This window comes from Macrobrachium rosenbergii, chromosome 39, assembly GCF_040412425.1.
Source record: "Macrobrachium rosenbergii isolate ZJJX-2024 chromosome 39, ASM4041242v1, whole genome shotgun sequence".
Lineage (NCBI taxonomy): Eukaryota > Metazoa > Arthropoda > Malacostraca > Decapoda > Palaemonidae > Macrobrachium > Macrobrachium rosenbergii.
In genome coordinates, this window is record NC_089779.1 from 11374780 (window position 1) to 11401786 (window position 27007).

General features: G+C 35.5%; 1 protein-coding gene across 3 annotated transcripts in view; it reads right to left on the bottom strand.

Moving 5' to 3' along the window:
* The window catches only part of Dus1 (Dihydrouridine synthase 1), a 592604-nt gene that overhangs the window by 318679 nt on the left and 246918 nt on the right, over window positions 1–27007 (bottom strand). The window lies entirely within an intron of this gene.

A 27007-nucleotide genomic window follows, 5' to 3' on the forward strand; every position in this document is an offset into this window, starting at 1 on the left:
GAGATTTTGCCCAGCCACAAAGAGTAGAGATTATTCAGGGAAGTCCAGGGGAGGTTTTTCTAGATATGACAGGAGAATTCCACATGATGCAAGTTCTAGATACACAAAGGAACAGCAGAATTTTCACAAGATAAGTTCGAAAACAGACACAGGATAATGACTAATCAGGTCGTAGAGTCACTAGAACCCAGGCCGATTGTACGTGGATTCTCTAATGGCAATGAAATTTCTATTTTCATTGATTCTGGTAGCTCAGTTAACTTAGTAAATGCTGACCTTTTTCACTCGAGGTTTCCAGAGTGCAAATTAGTCCCTTCTAGTGAGACAGTGTGTGATGTACAAGCGAGGAAACTGAATATTTTAGGTTCGTCATTTCTTACGCTTTGTATCGGTGGAAAGACAATAGTAGAATCATTTTTGGTCATAGAAGGATTAGCCTTAGGTGAAATGGTTTTGCTAGGACACCCTTCTTGTATGCGACATAACATCAACATTCTTACGGGAGTTCAGGGGATTACAATAGGTGAGTCAGGTTGTTTTGTTCCATATATACACAGGAAAAAACTTGTGAGAAACTTAAGACACAGTCTGAGACATGTGTAACACAGTCATTAGAGAGTGAAGATATTCCGCAAAGATCTTTCAAAGGATTTTTGTTGGAAGATATTGAATTGCAACCGCGAGTTCCTACATTGGTTAAAGTGTCGCTGAAAGAGAAGAATTTTCCTTCTCAAGTGTGCGTTGTTGAGGGAACCGAGAAATTCAAAGACGTTGTGAGTACGGTGTCAGTGAATGAAATTTCAGTCGCAGGCGTGACTTCAGTAGAATTAGTTAGCTATCAAGACTCAGTGAAAAAATATCACAAGGGTACTTATGTAATTGATTTTGAAGAGTTTAAAGAAGAGCATAAATTAGTGAGTTTTTTGTGGAGACGGGAATATGTTTCCTAACGAGGAGCAACAGTTCCGAAGTCAGGTTCTACATGAACACTTGGCTAAAGTTGATTATCCTGAATATTCAGATAAAGTAGAGAAAGTGTTGAAAGAATATCTAGATATTATTGCTTTGAAGGGAGATAAATTAGGAGTTACAGATGTTTTAGAACATTCAATCCGCCTAGAAAAGGGTACAAATCCCATATATATTCCAGCATATCGAATTCCTTTTAAGATCAGAGAAGAAGTAGAAAAAGAAGTTCAGAAGTGGGAGTCGGAAGGCATTATCAGACCGTCCATTCTCCGTTTAATTTTCCTTTGCTTGCAGTTCCTAAGAAAGACGGTAGTATCAGAGAGTTTGTGTAGATTTTCGTAAATTGAATGAAAAACATGCCCAGATAGATATCCGGTAGCTTGTTTGCCTGATTTGTTTGTTGAGATCGGTGGCAAGAATATATATTCATCTATAGATCTTATGCAAGTGGTTTTTACAAGTTCCCCTTTGTGAGTAGCCGTAAATATACAGCATTTTCGGTACCAAAGGGACATTACGAGTTTAATAGGATGCCTTTTGGATTACAAGGGTCCCCAATAACATTTACTAGACTGGTTAACACAGTACTTCATGGCTTGTTAGGAAAGTCGGTGTTTGTGTACATGGATGACATTCTCATATGCACAGATACAATTGAAGAACATCTAAAGGTGTTAAAAGAAGTCCTCAAGCGATTACGGTTCGCTGGGTTAAAGGTCAAATTGGCCAAATGTGAGTTTCTGAAGAGAAAAAATTGTCTATTTAGGACATGTTATCTCTAAAGAGGAGTTAGAGTGAATGATGAGAAAGTTAAAGCCATTGTGAATTTTCCAGTTCCCAAAACCAGGAAACAGATTCGTTCGTTCCTAGGTATGTCGGGTTTCTTTCGCCGTTTTGTGCGGAATTTTTCTACAATAGCGTCTCCATTGACAGATTTGTTACGAGAAGACGTTAAGTTTTTGTTTGGGGTGATAGTCAACAATTAGCTTTTTGAGAAGCTTAAGAACGCTTTGGTGAACCCACCAGTTTTGAAGTTTCCAGATTTTAGTCAACCGTTCACCTTAGTGACTGACGCGAGTCAGGAAGGTATAGGTGCGTGTTTGATGCAGAAATTTGAGGAAATTACACCCAATTGCTTTTATAGCAGAAAGTTCAAAACGCGTGGTAGTAACGAAAGGCTGATGTCAGTTTGGACAAGGAGGCTTTCGCAGTCGTCTCTAGCCTTGTTCATTTTAAGATGTTGTTGTTGGGAAATAAAGTTGAGATTTTTACAGATCATCAACCGTTGTTAGAGCTTTTAATAAGCCAAATTTGTCGCCCAAGAGAGCACGTTGGTTCCTAACATTGAGAGATTTTGATGCAAACCTCAAATACATTGAAGGTAAGCATAATGTAGTTGCAGATGCATTGAGCAGATATTTTCCGGTCGAGGATGAGGAAATACACACCGAATCCTGTGTGGGAGAAGAGAGTAAATATTTGGTGTCTAATGTCTCTGATATTAGTAGTTCTGAGAGATCGCATGTAGAGGACATACACGTTCCTACAGTGCATACTTCGGGGAGAAATAGTGAGTCGGCAGTCTCGGGAGAGATTGTTATTCGTGATAGTGAGAGTAACGCAGTGTGTTATATTACGGGTGAAAATGTCACTTGGGACATAGGCTTGCTGGAACAAAAGCAAGATGAAGATAAATTGTTGTCAGATGCTAAGGCATTTCTTAAGGGAGTTTCACCGAAGAAAGGGTATAAGTTGCCTTTTTTCTGGTCTAGAGTTGGAGAATAATTTATTGGTGAGAAAAGTTAAGTATAACTTATGAAGTACTGAAGCATGGGTGAGATTACACAAATCATCGTGCCAGAGAGTCTAGTACCACAAGTTCTAGACATTGTACATTGTAAATTTGGTTCTCCTCATTTGGGTGTAGACAAGACGTATGAAAACGTCAGGTCAAAGTTCTTTTGGAAAAATATGTTTTCCGCAGTAGAAGCCTTTGTGAAGAAGTGTGCTATTTGCAATGCGAATAAGCCAGCGACGACAGTGTCGTGTCGTTTGGGTTCATATCCCATACCACATAGGCCGTTTCAGAGAGTGCATATGGATATTCTGGGTAACTTCTCAGAGTCCGCTTATGGTTATAGACATTTATTAGTAGTTGTTGATGAGTTGACTCGCTTTGTCGAGATTTTCCCACTGAAATACAAATCAGCTGAGGAAGTTGCTATAGCGTTTTTAAGGGGATAATTTGTCGATATGGTGTTCCAGAATGTCTGATCACAGACAATGGTAGGGAGTTTATTAATAAGACTTTAGACGGTCTTGCTAATTTGTTGGGGATAAAGAAAGTATCTATAATCCCGTATAGACCTGAAGCGAATGGGTTGTGTGAGAGGGCGAATCGAAAGTAATCGAAGCTTTGCGCATGACGGTGGGAGGTTCCGATACACATTGGGACAGATCTTTGATGAAGTGCGATATAGTATCAATACTATGATGAATGACACAATTAAGATATCTCCAGCAGAAGCTTTGTATGGATACAAGTTGAAAGGACCTTTTGATTTGTTACCAGAGTGTGTTCAGGGTGATGTTACGGTCACTTCGTTGATAAATACAGCGAGAGAAAGATTTGCACGTATCAGTAAAGAACTTGAACTTAGTTCGCGTGCAATGGTAGAGAAGAAAAGTAACGCGAAATCGAGGGGAGTAGCTTTTTCGATGGGTGATAGAGTGTTTGTTAAAGTGAATGTTCGAATGATCTGAATTATAAATTAAGTCCGAAGTTCCACGGACCTTTTGAGATTGTAGAGATCAAAAGAGGGAATAGATTTGTAGTTAAAGATGTAAACACTGGAGTGACGAAATTGACCCATATTTCGAAGTTAAAGAAAGTATGGGATGTAATGGAACGTTTGTATATAGTTAGAGGATAAATGGTTAACGTTTGTATATATATGATATTTTTTTTTTTTTTGTCTCTTGTTCATTTTGATGTTGAAGTTCTTAATCATTTGTTTTCGAATGATTTTGGGAATTGAGACATGGGCTAATTTCATACGAGATTTGACCGTGTGTTAGTGTGTTGTTGTGTTATGATGTATTTTATCATCTGACGCAATGTGTGTGTTGTTTAGATTTATTTTTTTGGGGAGGTACTTAGTATATCGGACCGAACAAGTCTGATCTTTTTTTCGGGTTGGGAGATCGTATTTGAGTATTTGGATTTTTTTCCAGTTTTTTTTTAAAATTAAGGGAGCTGTATTGTGAGTAATTGTAATTGTTATGATCATGGGAGCGATTGCCATTACGTCAATTGCTATTTTGTTGAGAGTTAGTCAGGTGTTGCGAAATATTTGCTAACCAGAGTAGAACTTTCATGTCTTTTTACGAGATATGATACCTTTTAGTGTTCGGATAAGAAGTTTTTTTTTCTGTTTGATAGAATTTTTTTTAGTGAGTGAGTTCCGTAGAGAGTTGTTGTGTTTAGTAGTGAGTTGACTGTGATTATTCTGAGATACAAACTTGGAATTAGTTCACATTGTGAGTGTTTGACTTTTGCATTAGTGGTTTTGTTTGGTTCAGTAACATGAAACCTTTTTTGTTATTAGACCTTTTTCGAGTGTTTTGGGAGACTCAGTAGTGACATGGGATAGATTAGAGACCATGTTCATTTTGGGAGATCAATATCAAGGTTCGGGAGTTGATTATAAGACGAGTTGTGCTTTAGTTAGAGAGAAGTGTGTGTGTGACAGTAGTATTTTCCAGTTGCGAGTTGTGTCTGTGGGTGGTTGTGAATTATCATTAGTTCATAGACAGACTCCGACAGAATGTGACTTTTAGACAGTTCCTGCGAGATTACCACATTGAGTCCACCAGTACTCTTCCTGCCGTGTTTTTACAAGGAGTATGCAGTTACAATGATGTGCCAGAGCAACAAGTCGACGATCATTCGTTCATCGAGGATCCGAGCAGTTCGATTCATCCTGCAGAATCCTGTCTACGGAATTTCTCGTACTTAGCCGTGCTGTATTCAACAGTTCCGAGAAGATAATTATGCGTCATACGCATAACGAGCATTTGCAGTGGAGGTACCTACAACCAAAGGTGCCAATGACGGTTCCACCGTTGGAAGACATTGACGATTCAGTGATGTTCCAGTATCAGGAATATATTATGCCGACAATTTTAATTGTCTTAATAGCTATTTTACTGATAATTCTTGTTGTGGGGGTAGTAAAGCTTATTCGTGTTTGTAAGATTACATGTAAAGGCTCTAAGAACTCAACCCCAGTGACTTTGGAAGTGCGTCATGAGAGCAGTCCTTAAAGCTGCAGTGCAGTAGACATTGCTAATTGAGCATAGCTCTATTCTGTTATGTTTTATACATATGCTTTTGTTTTAGTTTGCCGTTAAGGAGAGCGAGACGCTCTTATGTGGTGGCCGAGCTCTATTTCAGAAAATATGGCTGCTACAAGTTTTAAAGGACACATATATGCATTTCATAGCTTCAATGCTTTAAGATGTGATGAAAGAATTTATGGAGTCAGATGGAACTAGGTCGAGAGACTCGAGGTAAAATCTTTGTGTTCAGCAAATAGTTTGATTCCTCAGCAATATTGCCAGTCAGGTGATCTTCCGAAGTGTTATGTATATTCGTGAGTACGTGCGTTAATTTGATCTAGATTACGCCAAAATCTGCCCTAAAAGTGAGTTTGATCGTTCATTAACGTGATAGAACTGCAGTTGTCTAGACGTAGCTTTGGAGAGGATCCAGGCTTTAAATCAGCAGATAAGGTAGAGTTTGAAATCTCTGTTTTTATGGGAGAAAATTGAACTTGTGATTTTTACCATGATTTTCTAATCATTATGAACTTTTGAACTGGTGTGGAGATTTAATATGAATATTCATACCTCTTTTATATTATTGTTTTGTCATGTTACGTTTGCCATATCTTGGCTATGCATTTTACACTTTCCATTATTGTGTTTTGCATTTCATATATTTTTGGGAGTTTTCTATCATGTTTGATTCTTCCGACAGATGTCTGTGGACAGATGTCGGTGGACAGTGTGGACTGTTTCGAATAACATGTGGTAGACTGTTTTTTTGACATGACTAATTATTGATTTGGGGAGTATGTGTGAGTTTGGATATTTTCAGGCTATTAGCCATAGTGAGACTTCTTTAATCAGAAGTGTTTTGCAGTTCAGAGTTTAGTTATCTAACTCGATATTTCATTTATTATGCATTTTAATCTTTGCTTTGTTTTATTCATTTGTTGTTGGGTTATTTGAATAATAAACCTATTTTTGTAGAAACTATTGCGTTTCTTTAAATGGTCCATTTAGTTGATTTGGTGAGAATGAGTGCGATTCGGGTGGGTGAACTTCGGAAAACGATGAAAGAGAGAGAGAGAGGCGATACAGAGAGAGAGAGAGAGAGGTGATACACGGTGAGAGAGAGAGAGAGAGAGAGAGAGAGAGAGAGAAAGAGAAAGAGAAAAATAGATGTAAGTGTTGCCGTGAACGAACGTTCATACGCCTCCGTTTCATGAATAAAGGTCGTTGGAGCACGTTACGTACACCTTCAAAAGGGTGTTAATTCTGTCCTCGTTACATATATATATATAAACTATAATATTGCATAAGCAAACATAAACAAATATACATTAACGATCTGCAATTATACATACGTTTATATCTGCAATAAACGTATTTGCAAGCACATACTGTATATTCATACATACGAACTGTTATGTTGTTTAAACACCCTGAAGCATTTACTTGTGATGTTTTGCAAATAAACATACGTTATTTGCAGTCCTTAGAATATTTATAGGCAATCTGTTTTTGAAAAACAAATGCAATGAACTTTAATTTTTATTAAGCTAACACAAAAACAGCTCACACACTATGCAATGATAGATAAGTTTTATCCACAAACAAAAATATACCTCTACACACACACACACACACACACACAAGCAGAGTGATCTGACAGAGTTATTGATCAAATATAAAGTTACACTGGCAATACAAACATCAACAAACATGTTTTATACATACAAAATGGCAACATACTTTTATTCTGTCTGTGCAAAAAAAAAAAAAATACGACATACACAGTTACCTTGTGTATATTTGTTCATTCATACCAAAAAGATATGGCACATGTATTTAACAATACATATGTTCAGAAAGTGCATAAAAGACACATTAATTGTAAACAAACATTTGCACAATACTTTTATTGTGATCACAAACAAAAAAAACATTCAATTTAAATACACACATACGCACACACACACAAAGCCAACAGATAATACACACACACACACAAAGCCAACAGATAATACGCACACCACACACAAAGCCAACAGATAATATGCATACACACACACACACAAAGCCAACAGATAATACGCACACACACACAAAGCCAACAGTGGCACGCACACACGACAAAGCCAACAGATTTTAGTACACACACACATCAAGGCAACAGATCCTCTATGTGACATTTTGACGTTTTTTTAACAGATTTTTGTGACACAACAAAGCCAGACAGATGAATAGACGCACACTTTTCAAGTCTTAACAGATAAGAGGAAATGGGACAAAGGAAATGGAAAATGAAACAAGGAAAGAGATATACAGATTTATGCACAGAGAGAAAAGGGAAGAGACACTCCTCCCATCCCCTCACACTCTTGCCAAGGAAGTTTGACAACATGCCTGAATAAAGGGGGAAAATCCTGAGATGACAGCAATCACTTCCCTTCACACACACTAATTTTCAACAGATCAATATGTTTTATACACACACACACACACAAAGCCAACAGATAGAGAGAGAGAGAGACACACACAAAGCCAACAGATAATACGCACACACACACAGTCAGATAGATAAAATTTATAATTATACACACACACAAAGCCAACAGATATTTTGATACAACAAAGCCAACAGATAATTGGGACGGTCGACAAAGCCAGCAGATAAAACACACACACAGAATCCAATACTGGATAATATGCACACACTTGAACACAAAGTTGCAAATAAAGAATCACACACACACACACACACAAAGCCAACAGATATTATATGATCACAAAAGCCAACAGATAAAATGTCACACAAAGCCATTAGATAATACGCTCACACACAAAGCCAAATAAGAAAAGATCAGCTTTACACACACAAAGAACTGTAACAGATAATACGGCGGTGCCAGCTCAAGCCAACAAAGGCGACGCAGGCCATAATGAGGGAGAAAGTCAACAACAAGGGCGGGACAGCACATAATGTCTTGATGATCCCATTAAAGATCCAAAGAAGCCCTGTCACACTGCATCAGCACCAGGCAGCTGGATAAATGGCCTTCTATTTAGGTCAAGACTCGGGACAAACATCGCGGGTGGAAGGCCTTTTTTTTTTTTTTTTTTTGCCAATAATATCGAATCGGATGTAGCTAAAAGAATTAATTTCTTTTCTGCTTAATATGTATCGAATAAACGGTAGCTAAAAGAATGAAGTCTTTTTTTTTTTTTTGCCAATAATACCGAATCAAATTTGGCTAAAAGAATGAAGTCCTTTTTTGCCAATAATATCGAATCAGATGTAGCTAAATAAAAATGAGGTCTTTTTTGCCAATAATACCGAATCAAACTTAGTTCTTTTTTGCCAGTAATATCGAATCAGGTATAGTTAAAAGAATGAAGTCCTTTTTTGCCGAATATGAATCGAATAAACGGTAGCTAAAAGATCAAAGTCCTTTTTTTTTTCAAGAGCCAAGTAAGAGGACCGTATCAAATTTGGCTAAAAGAATGAAGTCCTTTTTTGCCAATAATACCGGTTCAAATTTGGCTAAAAGAATGAAGTCTTTTTTTGTCAAGAATATCGAATCAGATGCAGCTAAAAGAATGAAGTTCCTTTTTGCCAATAATACCTTTTCAAATTTGGCTAAAAGAATGAAGTCTTTTTTGTCAAGAATATCGAATCAGATGCAGCTAAAAGAATGAAGTTCTTTTTTGCCAATAATACCGATTCAAATTTGGCTAAAAGAATGAAGTCCTTTTTTTTTGGCAATAATACTGAATCAAACTTAGCTAAAAGAATGAAGTTATTTTTTGTCTAACATATATCCAATAAACCGTAGCTAAAATAATTAAATGCTCTTTTGACGCTAATATCGAATCGAAATTAGTGAAAAGCACGGAAGCTTATTAACATCTCTGGCAGACATCTTTTTCCCAATGGCATAACCATAAGCGTAGCGCAAAATCAAACGTACCAAAATATCGAATTAAACGCAAGGAATAGAACGGGAGTTTATGAACATTTCTGGCAGACATCTTTTTACAGATGGCATGACTGGAAACGCAGAGCAGTAGGAAAAACATATCTTAATATTTTTGGCCTAATCGAACGTACAAAAAATATCGAATCAAACGCAGCCAAAAGAAAAGCTTATTAATATTTCCGGCAAACATCTTTTTGCTAATATCATTATGAGAAACGTAGCGCAAAGGGAAAAATTTCTATTAATATTTTGGACAGAATCAACCGTACCAAAACGACTGAAACACTGGAATTATATACATTTCTGACAAAAATACACTGACCAGTAATTAAAAATGAAGCAAGAAAAAATGGGGAAAAAATGTATATGAATTTTTGTACATTTAAACGCAAGACAAAAATGTAAACTTTCTATAAAAGAATGTTCACCAATATCAGGAAGCGAAACGCAGCACAATGGGGAAAAATATAACTGAATTTTTTACAACTCTAGCTGATATCGTTTTGACAGGTTTAAAAATGACACAGGAGAACTGAGATAATACTACTGGCATTTCTGCAAAGCACTTTTTATCAATTATATAGAAATCAAACTTAATAAAGTTAGAGTATAATTAAATTATGAAAAATCCTGCGAAAAAAATTCCTTTTCACCAAACAGGAAAATCCAAAATCATTATACATTTTCAACGTTTTGTGAAAGAAGGAACAATAAATACAATTTTACCAAAATTAAGCAATAAGTAAAAATACGAAAAACATAATGAAAACTGTAAACAACTCTGACAGAATTCTTTGAGCAAATGCAATGAAATAAATCGTTGCATATTGGGGAAAACTGGATCTGTGAATATTTCGGCAATATCAGATGTGGCAAGATGAACAACGATGTAATAATGGACATGTCTGGTAGAAAATTTTACAGTAATGTGTAAAATGAAAAGAAGCAATAAATATACCTGGGAAAAAAAATTCTTTTTACCACAACTGAAAAATCAAACAGGAAGAGAGCATATACCTAGAAATGTCTGAAGCCAGAACACTTGGCAACATTATGCAATCGAACCGAGTAAAACTGAAACTAATCAAATCTTCAACTGTTTTGTTCAGCAATCTTTTTACCACCAACATTATACTACCAAGCGAGGACTATGTGAAATAGAAGAATTTAGTGAGGTGATTAAATAGTAATATGTAAATAAACATTAATTTACAAAATGGACAAGCAAACCAGACCACTATTATGGCTCTGGTGACAAACACGAAGGGGGAAGGCACGGCAAGAGAGAGGGAACACAAATAACGGAATGAAATACGTTAATTGGATAACTGATGACAAAAAAAGAAGGGGAATAAAAACGGTAAAAGTGTGTTGAAAAGATCAGGAATTTTCTAAGGAGACCGAACATGCCATTAAGAAAATGAACGGACAGAAGATAAATGATACAATGAAATGGAAAAACACAGAAAGGGAGAAGGCAATTATTCTAGTTCAAGGGGTGGGGAAGAAAAGGTACTCCACGTGAGTAGCTTCAAAATAAAAATTCTACGTCATGGTATGAGATATGGGCGGCATTCTAAATCATACGTGTATTCTCTGACTTGCGCATGAAAAAGCGGGTATTCCTACTCCGTTGCCATAAAAAAAGTTTTTCTCGTTCATAGGTATTCTCTTTTACAGGCTGGAAAAGAGATTATACTCAAGTTCATGGACATTAATATATATATATATATATATATATATATATATATATATATATATATATATATATATATATATATATATATATATATATATATATATATATATATATATATATATATATATATATATATATATATAATGTATATGTATTATGTATATATATATACACACACATACATATGACAATGAGAAGAATCGTTCTAATTTGCAAGTCATAAAAATTCACGAATTCTAGTTTCTGGACTTGGTAAGAGGGGTATTCAAATCCATGTGCTACAGAAAACAAATATTCTAGTACCAGATATTCCAGATCAAAACTCAGAAAAAAGACGAAAGCGTGAATCTGGAAACTAAGAACAGAAAACTAGAATAACGAGGTAAAAACTTGATATCGAAACAATCTACCCTTGCAATGCGGACCATAAATTGGGAGGCATCAATATTATGATCAACGACGGGATTGACAAGATCAATAAGCGAAGGGAATTTATAAACGACTAAATATAAAGCAAATACTGACATTATGAATGTTCAGTACATGTCAACATCATCGCCTCCAAAGGGCAACAGTGAAATTCCGCCACCCATGTCTTTACTGAGCTCTAACCTCTACAAAGATAGAATTCTGGATCTTCCAGTTCTTCCAGAGGATCCAGACTTGTACATCAAAAACTCAGCGAACATTATCGCATACCATAAGCAGAGGATCAAATAAATATAGGGGATATGTCCGTAAAACAACATATTCAGAAGCAATTTAAATCAAGATAACAGAAATTTTTCAGAGATCATTCCATAAGAGCAACACTTCCAAAAGACTTTATCTTCAAAATATCCCAACAGCAAACCTTTGTTATTTCATAAATTATCGACGAAAACATCCCACAATCCCCGTGGCGCGAACTGAGCTCATTAATGTTAATTCCTTTACTAAGAACCATTAACTTATTTGCATAATCCTCATTACGACTTTATTTGTACAACGGTGACTATTAAATCTGCATCTGGACATAAAAAAATCACTCCATCTATATAAGACCAATAATTATACCTCTATGTCGCATAAAAATTCGTACATTAGAAATATCAATATCTGCACATTAACCGCAAATTCTGGGTGTGTGTGTGTGTGTGTGTGTGTGTGTGTGTGTGTGTGTGTGTGTGTGTGTGTGTGTTTTAAACATTCCAGTGTCATTCCAATTCATTTCTTATCATAACTAAATTTTCAAAGTTGGGTTATTTGAAAGGAAAAAAAATATTTTAACAACAATCATCAATATTATTGTAAACTATCCGAAAATTCTGAATGATAAAGAAGCGTTTGTTAAGTCAAATTCCTTCGAATATCGTAGACATACATACGTACATACATAAAAGTAAAAATCTAAACCACTGTCATAATCGAAAAACAACTCATATGTATAATATAATATACAATACATATATATAATATATGTATGTATAATATATAATATATATATATATGTGTATATATATATATATTATATATATATATATATATATATATATATATATATATATATATATATATATATATAATGATTATAATCACTTTGGCACGTGATTCATTTATCACACATTACCACAGGTGAAAAATAAGAGAAGGGGGTGCAGGTCCTGACCGGTTTTGACTTTGCTTCCGAGCCATTGACGAAGGACCTATTTTTCTTATTTTTCACCTGCGGTAATGTGTAACATATATATATATATATATATATATATATATATATATATATATATATATATATATATATATATATATATATATATATATATTTAAGAGAGAGAGAGAGAGAGAGATTCAAAACTATGCGCAGATACTCAGATGCCTGTTAAGCCTTTACGTCACAGGTATTAAGAACATCATTTCCCGATTTCTTGACAGAAGAATTACACTTGAAAAAACAAAATCGTCAATTTCATCACAGTGAATTCATTAACAACATTTCCTTAGTAGTGAATGTACAATATATATAAATGTAATGAGAAGTGTTAAATGAATAATTATCGGATATAAGGATGCCGGTGACGATGAAGGAGACAATTAACGAGTGAAATAAACATATGGTGACTAAACCAATTAAGAAAGACGAAGAGGAAAAACAAAACATGAGAGACGGTTCATAAAAGAAAGAATGAAATGTCATTGTGTGCAGAATTCGTGCAGGAGTTAAAAATGAAACGGAAAAGGCAAAAGGAATAGAAAAAAAAAATTAAATAAAATAAGGCTGAAAAAATGACATAAACAATTTAGACAAGGATCATAGAAATGACAAAAAAAGTAAAAAATGCACACAAAAACTGACATACAAATAAAAAAGAATCACAGTTAAACAATCGTCGCTAAAACTACTTTCCAACTCCTAGTCTGCAATTTTTTGAACAATGCGGGAAAACTTCCGAGACTTGGCCGGAAAAAAAAAAAACAACTTTTTGGTCACACTGTTAACGAGCTTGTCAGAGCTATTCAACGAACGTAAGTTATCATTCACACATATCTTGTGAAAATCAAGGAGAGACAAAAAAACACACATTCCATGAAATTAATAATGAAGGATAATAAACATAATTTATGTATGTATATATATATATATATATATATATATATATATATATATATATATATATATATATATATATATATAATAATTAGACTTACTCTTCATAGCCATGCAAAACACAATACATGACAGTATAGAAAGTCTCTTTAAACATGACAAAGTTGAAATAACCTTGAAAATATCCATAATTGTACACGTTCCTCACACAGTACATATGCAAATGGATATCCAACAACAAGCCCATGATGCTATTACACTTCATTCGCTTGAAAAAAGGGAAAAAATTCCATCCAAATAAGAAGCAACATAAAACATATCACGTCCTACCGCAGAGGAATAGACAAATCTCACTGAGAGGGTCACGATTCAAGCTTCCGCCTCCCTCCCCTGCACTTGAGGCGTAGAGGAGGGGGAAGGGGAAGGGGTAGGGGGAGGGGGAGAGGAGGGAGGGAAAAGATGCCCGAAGGGGTGCCATTGTTTTCGAAAGAATAATAAATGTCCTCGAATACGTGACCTCACATAAAATGCGCATTTTCAACTTTGAAACTGTATGTGGGTCATTCCTTTTTCCCCCCCAGCTTTCTACAAACACATTAAAGCACTTCTCAAAGAGAGAGAGAGAGAGAGAGAGAGAGAGAGAGAGAGAGAGAGAGAGAGAGAGAGAGACTTCAAAGCCTTAGCAAGCTTTCCAGAATCAGTCTGTGAAAAAAATTCTTAACTCTATGTACGAGGTAGAACAGGCGTTCATAGATAACTAAGCTAACCTTTCTAAAATGAAGTAACTGAACATCAAAATGCAGTTGGTATAGGAAACCTTCCGCTGCAAGACATAGCTAACCTTCAGATATCTTAACTGTGCAACCCTGGCCAAACGTCCAGCGATATAAAAACTGGTATTCTCACCTCCAGCAAGATGGAAAAAAAAAATAGAAATATTCCCAATCTAATCACAAACGTCACGAATACCCTCCAGCAATGTTCACTTTCCAACAGAAAAACTGAACAGCTGATCAAAATGTAACAATAAGGACCACATTCAACCCAAAGGAATATGCCCAGACAATAGAAAATAAAGAAGCCTCAAATTTACTAGCTGAAACAATTGGGTTTTGTCAAAACAACAGGAGAAATGACATTAGCATTTTTCGGTGTCCCAAACAATCAAAAGAGCACGTACATGCATATATAAATTACAGGAAGCTCTTTTTATCTACGAAAGTGAAAAATCAAAATCACGAGAAGGTGCAAAAGCGAGACCAACCTGACACGGCAAATGAGTACAAATTAAAAAAAATATTTACAAAATTTTAAACGCTTTTATTAAAATGCACTAAAATGTGAAAAATATATTTTTTGAGACAGTCTCAAAAAATTTATTTTTCACTTTTTAGGGCATTTCAATAAAAGCGTGTTTTAAAAAAAATTTATTTTTTTGTTTTATACTTTTTAGTTTTGACAGAAAATGTAACGGATTTGATATCTGTCGAGCCAAAGAAGGTTTGAAAAATCCGAAAAGTTATTTACCCAGTCAAAGAAATTGTGAAAAATCCGAAGAGTTTCATGCAAATCCTGAGACACTGGGAGAGGTCACTGTAAGGTCACTAGAGGTCACTGCAGACCTACTGATCATGTAAAGTTGTATTGCCACGGGGATTGAGTAACCATACAAAATTTCATGTCCAACGGACGAAGCGAACAGGTCGAAAATTGAGTTACAAGATTTGATCAAGACAAACTAACAGACGGACAAAAAAGCAAGCTAAATTAAAGCGTGTAAAAATATCGAGTGACGAACTGAAGAAGATCCCGTTTCAGTCCTGTTAATTTCATTGTTACTTTTCATTTGATGCATTCAAAACTTTTTTTTTTAATAAAGATTACTATCAATATATTCTTTATAATCACCTTTACTACTGGCAGTACTGATATGATGAAAATGAAACATCTTCAAAATGACATAAGATACGCGTAGCAGTGACACTAGTTCATTCACAGAAAGAGCTACTGTACATTATTGACAGCAGGTTCGGAAAAATTACATCCACAGGACCAACCTGATACCCTGATATAACTTGAGTGATAACCTAGCCTCCGAGAGAGAGAGAGAGAGAGAGAGAGAGAGAGAGAGAGAGAGAGAGAGAGAGAGAGAGTAACGAATATCAAGACGCTGATGTCTCGGTGCAGTACTCAAGATTGCCAGAATGTTCACGACTGCAAAGATTCATTAGATTTCCAAGTCTTTTGAAGACTTCGGACTTCCACAGCTTTAATGACTGCCAAGGCATTTATGACCACCAAGGCTCTTTGATTGTTAAAAGTCCTTGTGACTGTCAGTCTTCGGGACTGTTGCAGGGTTTACGATTCATTATTTCAACTGTCGCAAGAATTAAAAGAGCAAAAATCACTGACGGCTCCAGTAACGACCAGACGGTAACGGTGGTAAGAAATAGCATAGAATATTTTGTTTGCATTACAATACATAAGTCTACCCACCTTCCAGATCCAGTCCGTATCTCTTCTAATTCATTTTCATTCCTCATGTAAGCCGAAAAAGTACTCCAAAAGGTCTTTCCATTAGAAGAAGTTTCAACTTACTTCAGGTCTTCTTTGCAAATTGTTCATACAGGGACCTATGGCCGCGACAAAGCATTAGTCTTTGGACGCACTTATAAAGTGAATAAACATTTTTTAAAGAGTTGGGATGTATCATACTACAGTAGTGACTTACTTAATATATCTACCTCGCAATCGTGCATAATATTTTTATTTTTATAATAAAAATGAGCTTCACAGAGCACGCAGAAAATAAATCTTCAAAACGAAACTTTCCCTTGATGAAACCGTTTACCCGAAGTCTTAAGTTCAAAATGAAAAACAAAACATATCATGTGAAGCCCCCTCTCTCTCTCTCTCTCTCTCTCTCTCTCTCTCTCTCTCTCTCTCTCTCTCTCCACAACGTTTTTGTGACGTCTTGAAGAGGGTCGTTCCATCTGAACCGCCTGATAACGACCCATTAAAAAGAAATTAAAGCACAAGACAACAACGGCACATAAGGACGCAAATGGCCCTTTGTAGCTCGTTCGGTCCCTGGAAAATGCTCTGCTTTACTCGATCGTCTGCGGATGTATAAAGCTGCTTCGGAATCACACACACACAAACTCACAAACAGACACATGATAACCTTCCAAAGTGAACGCCGGGCAAAGAGAGAAAGAGAGAGAGAGAGAGAGAGGTTCTCGATTTAAAACATAGTGACAACGTCTCCTTTGTATATGCAATAAAACCAAGATAGAAAACTAGACTGGGTAAGGGATTCATTTAGGCAAGAGGTAAGGGATTTATTTAGGCAAGAGGTATTTCTCTTATTATGAATGTCTCTTCTTCTTCTCTCTCTCTCTCTCTCTCTCTCTCTCTCTCTCTCTCTCTCTCTCTCTCTCTCACACAGACACACACACACACATATCACATATTCATGCCATGTGATTCATCTGATATGGCAGCAGACTAAGCTTTACTTTCCACTCCAGCTAATACCACTACTACAATGGTTCCATGGAGCACAACTTCTCATGGTATGCATGAAACTCACGCCGTCTAACAAATCTCGCCTCCTATCGTCTCCTTCAACCCTGTTCAGGAATACTCTGATATCAGTTGCTTACTTCACAATGATACAAATCAAATTTCGTTCAGCCTGAGAAGCAGACCGTAAGATACTTTCCTTTTTTTATCTTTTTCTCTTTCCTTTCCATTTTTTCTCCCTCAAAGCTTCCCTTCATCCTCTCTTGAAGGATGGCCTATCCGACGATGTCTTTTCTAATCCTTGAAAACCCGTAGATTACATTTATCAAGATCGGACAATGGCCGTCACCGGCGGTTCAAAGGCTCCGACGGCAACACGGAAATATGAGGCCCATTCACTTTGTGGGAAAAATCGGAAAATACGGGAAGGCTGAATTTAGAAAATAATGGAAAACGAAGCGGGAGAATAAAGACAAATAACATTGGAAAATGGAATGATAAATGATAAAAACTAATACATGTGAAAGACAAAACTGGCTAATAATGAAAAGGTCGAATTCTACAGCAGACGACGGTGAAATTGAAAAGTAAAGAATGATTAAACTCGAGCATAAGTAAATAAAGAAATGTAAGATACGACTTGAATATAAGGTACCAGTTAAAAGGAGGGTTAAATCTGAACATGAGGTAACAGTGAAAAGGTAATCAAATCTGAATACCCCACCAACATTAACTTGTCATGTGCATCGTTCAAGAATAATATCAGTTAGTTTGACATATTTAACACGAATGCCTTAGTGTCATGATCTTCCATAATACTGGCCACTGGGCGCTGTCACATGCCTTTCTTAATCAACAAAATCCATCAGACGGGGCTGTTCAAATTACACACACAATGCTGCACAATATCTTAACACAAATACTTCATCAGTCTAACTCCTACCTCTTCTAAATCCAGCTTGTTCATTTCTAAGCTCTTTGCCAATTTCTTCCACCATCCTATTGAGAATATGCTACTGAATATCTCCATTGCAATCTACGTAACTGCAATCCCTCTGTAGTTACCGAAATCAGTAAGGTCATCCATCTGCAATACCTTTATTATCAGTTGCTGTTTTCTCATTCCATATTCTACAAAAGTCTAGTCAGTCCTGTTATTTTCCATCTCCAAGTTTCTTGACTACTTGTTCCAATCAAAAACTGGTTATTCACGCAAAAGCACATTCAAGTCTTCTTCACTTCCTGGTAAATCATCTAAATCATCCCCAATATATCTTTTTTTCATGGACTCCCAAAAATGTTCCGACCAACGGTGCCTTTCTCCTTTCTCTGTCGATATTATGGAATCATCCATTTCTCCTTTTACCCATGTGATTAGCGAATAGTGAAACGGAAAATTAAATCTGATCATAAGGTAATAATGAACAGGACGGCTAAATTTGAACGTAAAGCAATGGCGAAAAAGAATATTAGATAAAATAAAGGATGAATGACTCTAATAAAAATATAGAGAAGAAAGCCGGGAAACAATCTAAATAAAATGGAGGAACAAATGTATAAGAAAATGACGATGGGTACCAATACATATATAATTATATGCCTAATGAGAAAGGGTATGAGTTTTTTTTTTTTTCATTCACTGGTTGGTTTGTATAATCTGGTTTCGAAACGACTAGAACAATAATTGCTTGTAATAATAAGCGTTTTGCTCCAGCATTCTAGGATAAAAATCCTTTTAATATCGAATGATCACACTGTGATCCATGTCTCCTGGTAGCAAAGCTTATCAGTTTCAAAGACCAGAAAAATTCAGTAGTCGAATTTGATAAAAGTTACATTTCCGATTTTAGCAATGTTAAAAAACAAAACATTTTTCTCAGAAAAATCGGGCTAAATAATAATAATAATAATAATAATAATAATAATAATAATAATAATAATAATAATAATAATAATAATAATAATAAATTCAGTATTCAATTTTGATGAAAGTTACATTTCCGATCTTAGTAATAACATACAAAACATTTATCACAGAAAATCGGACCATAATAAATAAATAAATAAATAAATAAATAAATAAATAAATAATAATACAAACCAAAAAAAAAAAAAAATTGATAAACGTGATTCCAAAAGAAGAAATACATTTCATTCCGGAAGAATTACTTACAAGTAACTAGCGCGCATACTGAAAAAGGGACACTTAGTTCCAGTCTACCTGCACGAATCAAAACCATTAGAGCAATATTAAAAGTCGTATTACGGCGCCTAAGAAAACATATAAAAGAACGGGGGGAAAATGCAAGGGTCATTAAACACGGCCAAATCTTTTCAAACTCTACGGTGAATACACGATGTATTTCATTATCCCTCTAAAAAATCATCTTTTCACCAACGCCGACTGCAATATTAGTGAAGGAAAAAGTATAAATTCATTCGGGACCGCGGTCTCATTAAGGTCGACAGACAGACAGAATATCTCACCGTCTGAGTAGCGTACGTGTAAGACAGCTTTTCTGCAAAGCTTACATGATATATTTCAAGACGTAAGTATTGCAGGCAGATATGTGCTTATTATTATATATATATATATATATATATATATATATATATATATATATATATATATATATATATGTGTGTGTGTGTGTGTATATATATATATATATATGTATATATATTTAATTATTTAATGGTGAGATCTTTCGGCTGTAAATTTCTCTCTCTCTCTCTTAAACAGGAAGTTGTGAATTGATAATGTTTCTGTAGCGATAATGTATACAATATGTATACATATATATATGTATATATATACTGTTACGTACATATTGTATACATACATACATATATATGTATATATATATAGTTGTGTGTGAGTGTCTGTGTTAGTAAATTGAAAAGTACTACAAAATAAAGGAGGCAACGAGAGAGAGAGAGAGAGAGAGAGAGAGAGAGAGAGAGAGAGAGAGAGAGAGAGAGAGAGAGAGAGAGAGAGAGAGAGGACCAAAAGCGACACCACATTTTTTCTAAAGATACATTTTGTCAAAAATGACAGAGTGCTGACCACAAAAACTCAATAAATCGTAGCAAGAACTGAGGACCTTAAATCAACACATGAATTATTGATATGTCAAAAAAAAAAAGACTAGGAGAGTATTAATTTTAAGTCTGTTATCATTACATTATCGCTACCGAAACATTATCAAGCCATAACAATAATATGTGAGATGACTTCCTGTAAGAGAGAGAGAGAGAGAGAGAGAGAGAGAGAGAGAGAGAGAGAGAGAGAGAGAGAGAGAGAGAGAGAAATTTACAGCCGAAGATATCACCACTGGCAGGGTGAAATGGACGATGAGATACTCAATAACATCCATCAAATCGAGGACAGAAGGGCCAGCACAGCAACTTCTGTTAGGCCTTAAATCATATCATCAGAGGTTTCCATCTTTTATCTACAGGGGAAAAAATCGTGAAAATCATATGAACAGACTACAAGATAATATACGTGTGTGTTTTCTAATTCCCAGGTGATTTATCATTTGGCTGTGTTTCAATTTATCTACACATCTGTCATCACGTTTCTGTTCTCTCTCTCTCTCTCTCTCTCTCTCTCTCTCTCTCTCTCTCTCTCTCTCTCTCTCTCACACACACACACACACACACACACACATATATATATATATATATATATATATATATATATATATATATATATATATATATATATATATATATATATTTATAAATATATATATGTATATATATATAAATATATATATATAAATATATATATGTATATATACACACACAATATAATTATATGTATATATACTAATTCAAATATATAAACAATTCATCCATTCTATATTTAATTCTCTCTCTCTCTCTCTCTCTCTCTCTCTCTCTCTCTCTCTCTCTCTCTCTCTCTCTCTCTCTCTCTCTGAGGTCCAGAGACTCTCAGGAAACAGATCCAGCGCTCCTGATTCAACCGACCTTTAATGCATTTTTCAGAAGATACTTTATACCCTTGTCAGAGCTGTAATTACTGATGTACGTAAGGCATTGCAAGCTTTCTAACCCCATGTATTTGAAACCTCTTCCTGATTTGTATTTAGAATTGTTAAGCATTCTTCAGGCGCGAGAAAACACATCTGACTGTGTATAGAATTCCCTCCGTTTTCTACTTTTCCGCTCGCTAGAGTTCTTGACCTGTCAGAGATTTTACATCAATATTATAGAATACACTTTGATTCAGCCTCTTACTCGACGCCTCGTTATAAGCCTTCCCATAGATACACTGGGTAAAACCTTCTCCGTGTCACTTACAGAACATTTTTCAATTGAAAACTAACATTACATAAATTAATTAATATTATCAAGATAACTTCAAGTATTACATTTAGCAGTCTTTATCTATTTTCCCTGAAATCCTGAAGAACTCAAAATAATGAATACCCTTAATATTGGAAAGAATATTTCATTAAAAAACTTTAGTATATAGTGCTAAATATTATTATTAAATTATGAAATAATTTAATAATAATACTGCCGATAATAATAATATTACTCAAAAGATGAGAAAATGACTCAAGATCTTCAACTGGGTCCATGCTAAAACAATATTCCCACTCGGGCATTCTAAAATCAAGATGAAAGCTGTAAAACATTACGACCAGAATATATATTTAAAGAAAGGCCCCTCCTTTTTTTTACATCTACCCCTGGGGGTGAGACTATGGGGTTCCCTGAGGGGGGGGGCTGTTGAGAATAAAGGAAGTGAGAGAAGGAGACGGATAGGAAGAAAGACATAAAGGAAGGGGGAGGGGGAAGAGGAGAGGGAGAAACCCATCTTTTTATCTATGTAAAGATAAATCGATGCCATGCGAGCAACCGGCAGATCCTCAAAACAGATAACGCTAAGGAGACGACGATTCCGAGATCCAGATGAAAATTCTCTGGAATAACGCTTTCCCCCCTTCAAAGACGACATCTGCTCGGTTATGAACGACCGTAGGTACACAGAAGTAGGTGACCTTACTTTTGTATATGTATACACATATGCACACATACATATATACATAAACATAAAAACTTACACATACGCAAATACATACTGTACACACACACACACATATATATATATATATATATATATATATATATATATATATATATATATATATATATATATATATATATATATATGTGTGTGTGTGTGCGATATAACATATATTTATCTGTAAGTATGTATACATGTATATGTATAGATGTATGTGCATACATATATATGTCTGAGAGAGAGAGAGAGAGAGAGAGAGAGAGAGAGAGAGAGAGAGAGAGAGAGAGAACGTTACAGTGAATTAGTGAAACAAACCCCAAATCTTAAACATAGTGATATTACGTACAACAGGTCACAATAAGCAAATATTTTTCAACAATTACAACGAAAAGAGAACACGAACACTCAAATGCTTCTCATATGGACCCAATAAAATCAACGGGGCAAAACATGTTCTTTTCTCTTTATCAAAGACCCAGGTCACACTGACAACAGGAACAAGGACTGATCCCATCATCATTCAAACGGCATCGATAAAGTCCTTCATTCTTCAGCGCCCTCGGCGTCTAGACGCCGAAGAAAAGGAGTGTGAGGAGGAGGAGGAGGAGGAGGAGGAGGCGACTTAAAACACTGGGATATCAGGAAGGTTTGCAGGAAGTGGACACAGCAATAAAATGAATAAAAATTGACAGCGGTAAGGGGAAGGACGCTGAAAGGGATGTAATGAGAAATTCATGAACAAAGAATGAAAGGGCAAGATGGAGATACAATGAGATCAGATAAAAGGAAGGGTGGGAGAGGAAGGGTGTCAGGGGAAGGGCGTGGGAGAGGGAAGACATGAAAAAACCACAGCAGGGGACGAATGTTGCCAGGAAAGAAAGTTCGCGACACGACGCCCAATAAAGCGATAATACGGTCAGCGATAGCGAGATTGGGCGTAAAAAGCGGGTGTGGACTGACAGTGGTAAATGAGATGCAGCTAATGATAGTGACAGTGATACCGTTGATGGTCTCTGGACAAGGACAGTGAATAATAGTGAGGGTGATAGCCATGAATTATTCGGAAATAGTTCCATTACAGGTGGTTAAAACAAAGATGTTTATAAAATTCAGTAAGATCACTCTTTGCGAGAACGGAATACAGTCATGGAAAGCCATTCAAATCGATAAGATTCTCTCTCTCTCTCTTTATTATATATATATATATATATATATATATATATATATATATATATATATATATCACAAAAGTAAGTAAAAATCTCCCATCATTAGGTCATCACTGAAAGTTCAGCTTAGTTCTCCTCAACGCAAAATTCATGCATATATATACACACATATATATACATATAGATAGATAGATAGATAATATATATATATATATATATATATATATATATATATATATATATATATATATATATATATATATATATATATATATATACTCGTATATATAAACCTCTTGCAGCATCAGTTACATTTTCACCAAAATACCTATGCAAAGCGGTCACTTACCATCTCTCATCATTAACATTAACTTTCACTGTTCCTTTTCCCTGACTTCAAACTTCGATTTTCTAATATAAATCACAAAAACACTTTCACAGGTCCCCGCATCCCTTCTTCACTGTTACCAGGGAACTGTATCATCTACCAACGCCAGCCACTTTACACAGCAGTTAGGACACCATTCTCATTCCACAGATTATCATCTACATTTTCGACACCGTTCCGGACTTCTATCATTAATGAATGAAAAATATCAAACAATCTTGGAGATATAACATCCTTGTACCAGGCCAAATTTTAAACCAATCATTCTCCTGTCTACATCATTTTCTTCACAAAAGTTTTACGTTGCTCTTCACCCAACCTTATCCAAAGCCACTCCAAGCCGCTTCTCTATCAATGCTATCAAAAACTCTTCTAAGTCATATTTGGGCATACGGAATTTTGCGTCTCTCTCTCTCTCTCTCTCTCTCTCTCTCTCTCTCTCGTGCTTCTTAAAAGTTGTTTCATAACAAACACTTGATCCACACACTCGCTTCCTTGCCTGAATTCTCACTGTTCTTCCCTCAATCAAGCCTTCGTTCACCTGTTCTGTTTTTTAATCAATACCCTACTAGACACGTTCCCAAGAATGCTATGTGATATATATATATATATATATATATATATATATATATATATATATATATATATATATATATATATATACATATACATACATGCATACATATACATATAAGTATATACATATATGTGGGATGAAATAGAACACCTGGAAACGTGTTTCACAGAAATAAATTTCTGACTCACCACGGGACCGAACCCCGGTCTTTCGAGTGAGAGTCCAGGGCATTAGCAATTCGGACGCAAAGGTCAGAAAAGAAGTTGGAACCTAAGTACAACGTACCTGAGGTTTTTAATGGGCGAGCGCCTAGTGCCCAACACACACACACACACACACACACACACACACACACACACACACATATATATATATATATATATATATATATATATATATATATATATATAATATACAACTTCAATAAACTGCTTTTTAACAAACAACTAATTTTATAAATTACCAAAGAAATGACATGTTTCAGACTAAATTTAATATACATCCTTTCCGTTTCCTAAGCAACCGCCGTCGCCTCGAGTTCGAAATATGTGTAGAGAGAGAGGGAGAGACTTATAAGCGAAGGACTAACACCACGAAAGAATGCTCAAACACACACCTGCTCCAGTGTCTCTTCCGGATGAGCAAAGAACGAGTGATGACAGTGAAACCCTTCTTCACGAGAGACAGGGCTTTTATGTATGTATATATGTATGTATGTATGTATGTATGTATGTATATATAAAATATGTATATTTATATATTTATATATATCTATATATTTGTGCGTCCATTATATAAATATGAATACATTATATAAATAGATGTACGTACATATATGTATATTTATATACATATACATATATATATATTATATATATATATCAGACTTTCTTCAGTGTACCAGAAATAGCTATAAATACTAACAGACATGCAGACAGACATTTACAAGCAACCCTGACACAGGAGATGCTCTTTTGTTTATAATGGTCAATATGTAGCAGGGGCAGTTAACGCCGACGGAAAATAAATTTGCCAGTACTAAAAAACAACAACGTCAGCTTTAACGTTTCCTTTTTGCAACAACAGAAGAATAAATATAGTTTCAAATGGTGCCACAACCTTTTGTGTCATAAACAAGCAGACCCGATCCGTATATATAGATATACACACATATATATATACATGCACACATGCATTATACACATATAGACATGCACACATGCATACACACAACCGCAGACACAGTTTCCCTAAAGCCATCTTTGATTAGGTAAACTCACTCTTTGGCCACAGTTCAAGATTATATTCTTTACAGACGAGAGAGAGAGAGAGAGAGAGAGAGAGAGAGAGAGAGAGAGAGAGAGAGAGAGGATTGGGCCCATTAATCACACTTGTTTTTAACGCAAGAACTCACATGCATGCAGTCAAGGGCTGTATAACGCAATATCTACATTGCAATCATAACCGAAAAAGAACCTTGAAAGTCATATGCCTGAAATAGCCCTCTGTCACGCAAGGTCATCCTTGACCTCTGTCCTTGATGTAGAATTTTATTCTTTACCATTTGCAGGGAGTATCCGAAAAGGTCAGTCCTTCATGACGGGGGGGGGGGGGGGGACGTATGATGATGATGAACTTTCATGATTCAAATCCTGAACATGTTATCGATGCGTCATACGAGCCAAGTCCTTATTTACTAATAAGGAATTAAATGCCCGTTTAGGAAAATGAGTTATGCATTACAGCCGGATAATCTACGCATTCAAGCTCAACCTCTATAACAAACTGAAGAAGGAGATTCTAATAGTTGACTATCTATTTAATAAGAACAAAGCCTCTGTCAACTTGAAATTTGCTGAATAAAATCTGAAATGAAAAATTTAAAAGATTTTCAGTTTTATCACGGCTTAAACTTAGGCGTCAATACAAAACTTAGTCTCAAATGACATACAAGAAAAAGCACTGGTACTAACAACCATAACTCTTACCATCAACATAATAACGAAGAAAGAAATAAATAAAACAAAAATAAAAATAAACAGAACACAAAACGAGCAAGGCAAGGAAATTCGATGAAAATGGCTACATAAAGTAACTCCTGAATAATGCTACGATGGGGCGCCGCTGTCGCGGTCATACGCCCACAATACATCAGGAGAGAGAGAGAGAGAGAGAGAGAGAGAGAGAGAGAGAGAGAGAGAGAGAATTATGATGCAGTTATAGAGGTCCTGGTTCTATCCTCGGGAGTCAATGGCCTCGTTTCGACATGGCCCGATTTATTTGGCCCCGTGCCACTGACGTCCCACTCCGTCTCGGGTCCCAGGTTCAATGGTCACTTAATTGTAAATTCCACGGTTCGGCGTCCAGTTGCAAATGCTAAGGTTCAGCGTTCACTTTCGCAAGCACCTGCAAATGCAGGTGTTCGACGATCAGCTGCCAATGTCCAGGTTTAAGGTTCAGTTGTCACTGGTGAGATTCTTTTTATTACGACGACGCTCAAATAAAACACGAAACGATTGACAGAATAACATGATGGATTAGATCGGGATTATCTGCTTATTATCCTTATTCAACGTGAATGAGAAAAACTAAACTTCATTAACATACTGGGAAAAATCCGTTAATCTAATTTCTTTTAATACTCAATTTAATTACCCACAAATTCTAAAAAAAAATAATAATTAATATCTTCATTAACATACTGGGGAAAATCCATCAATCTAAT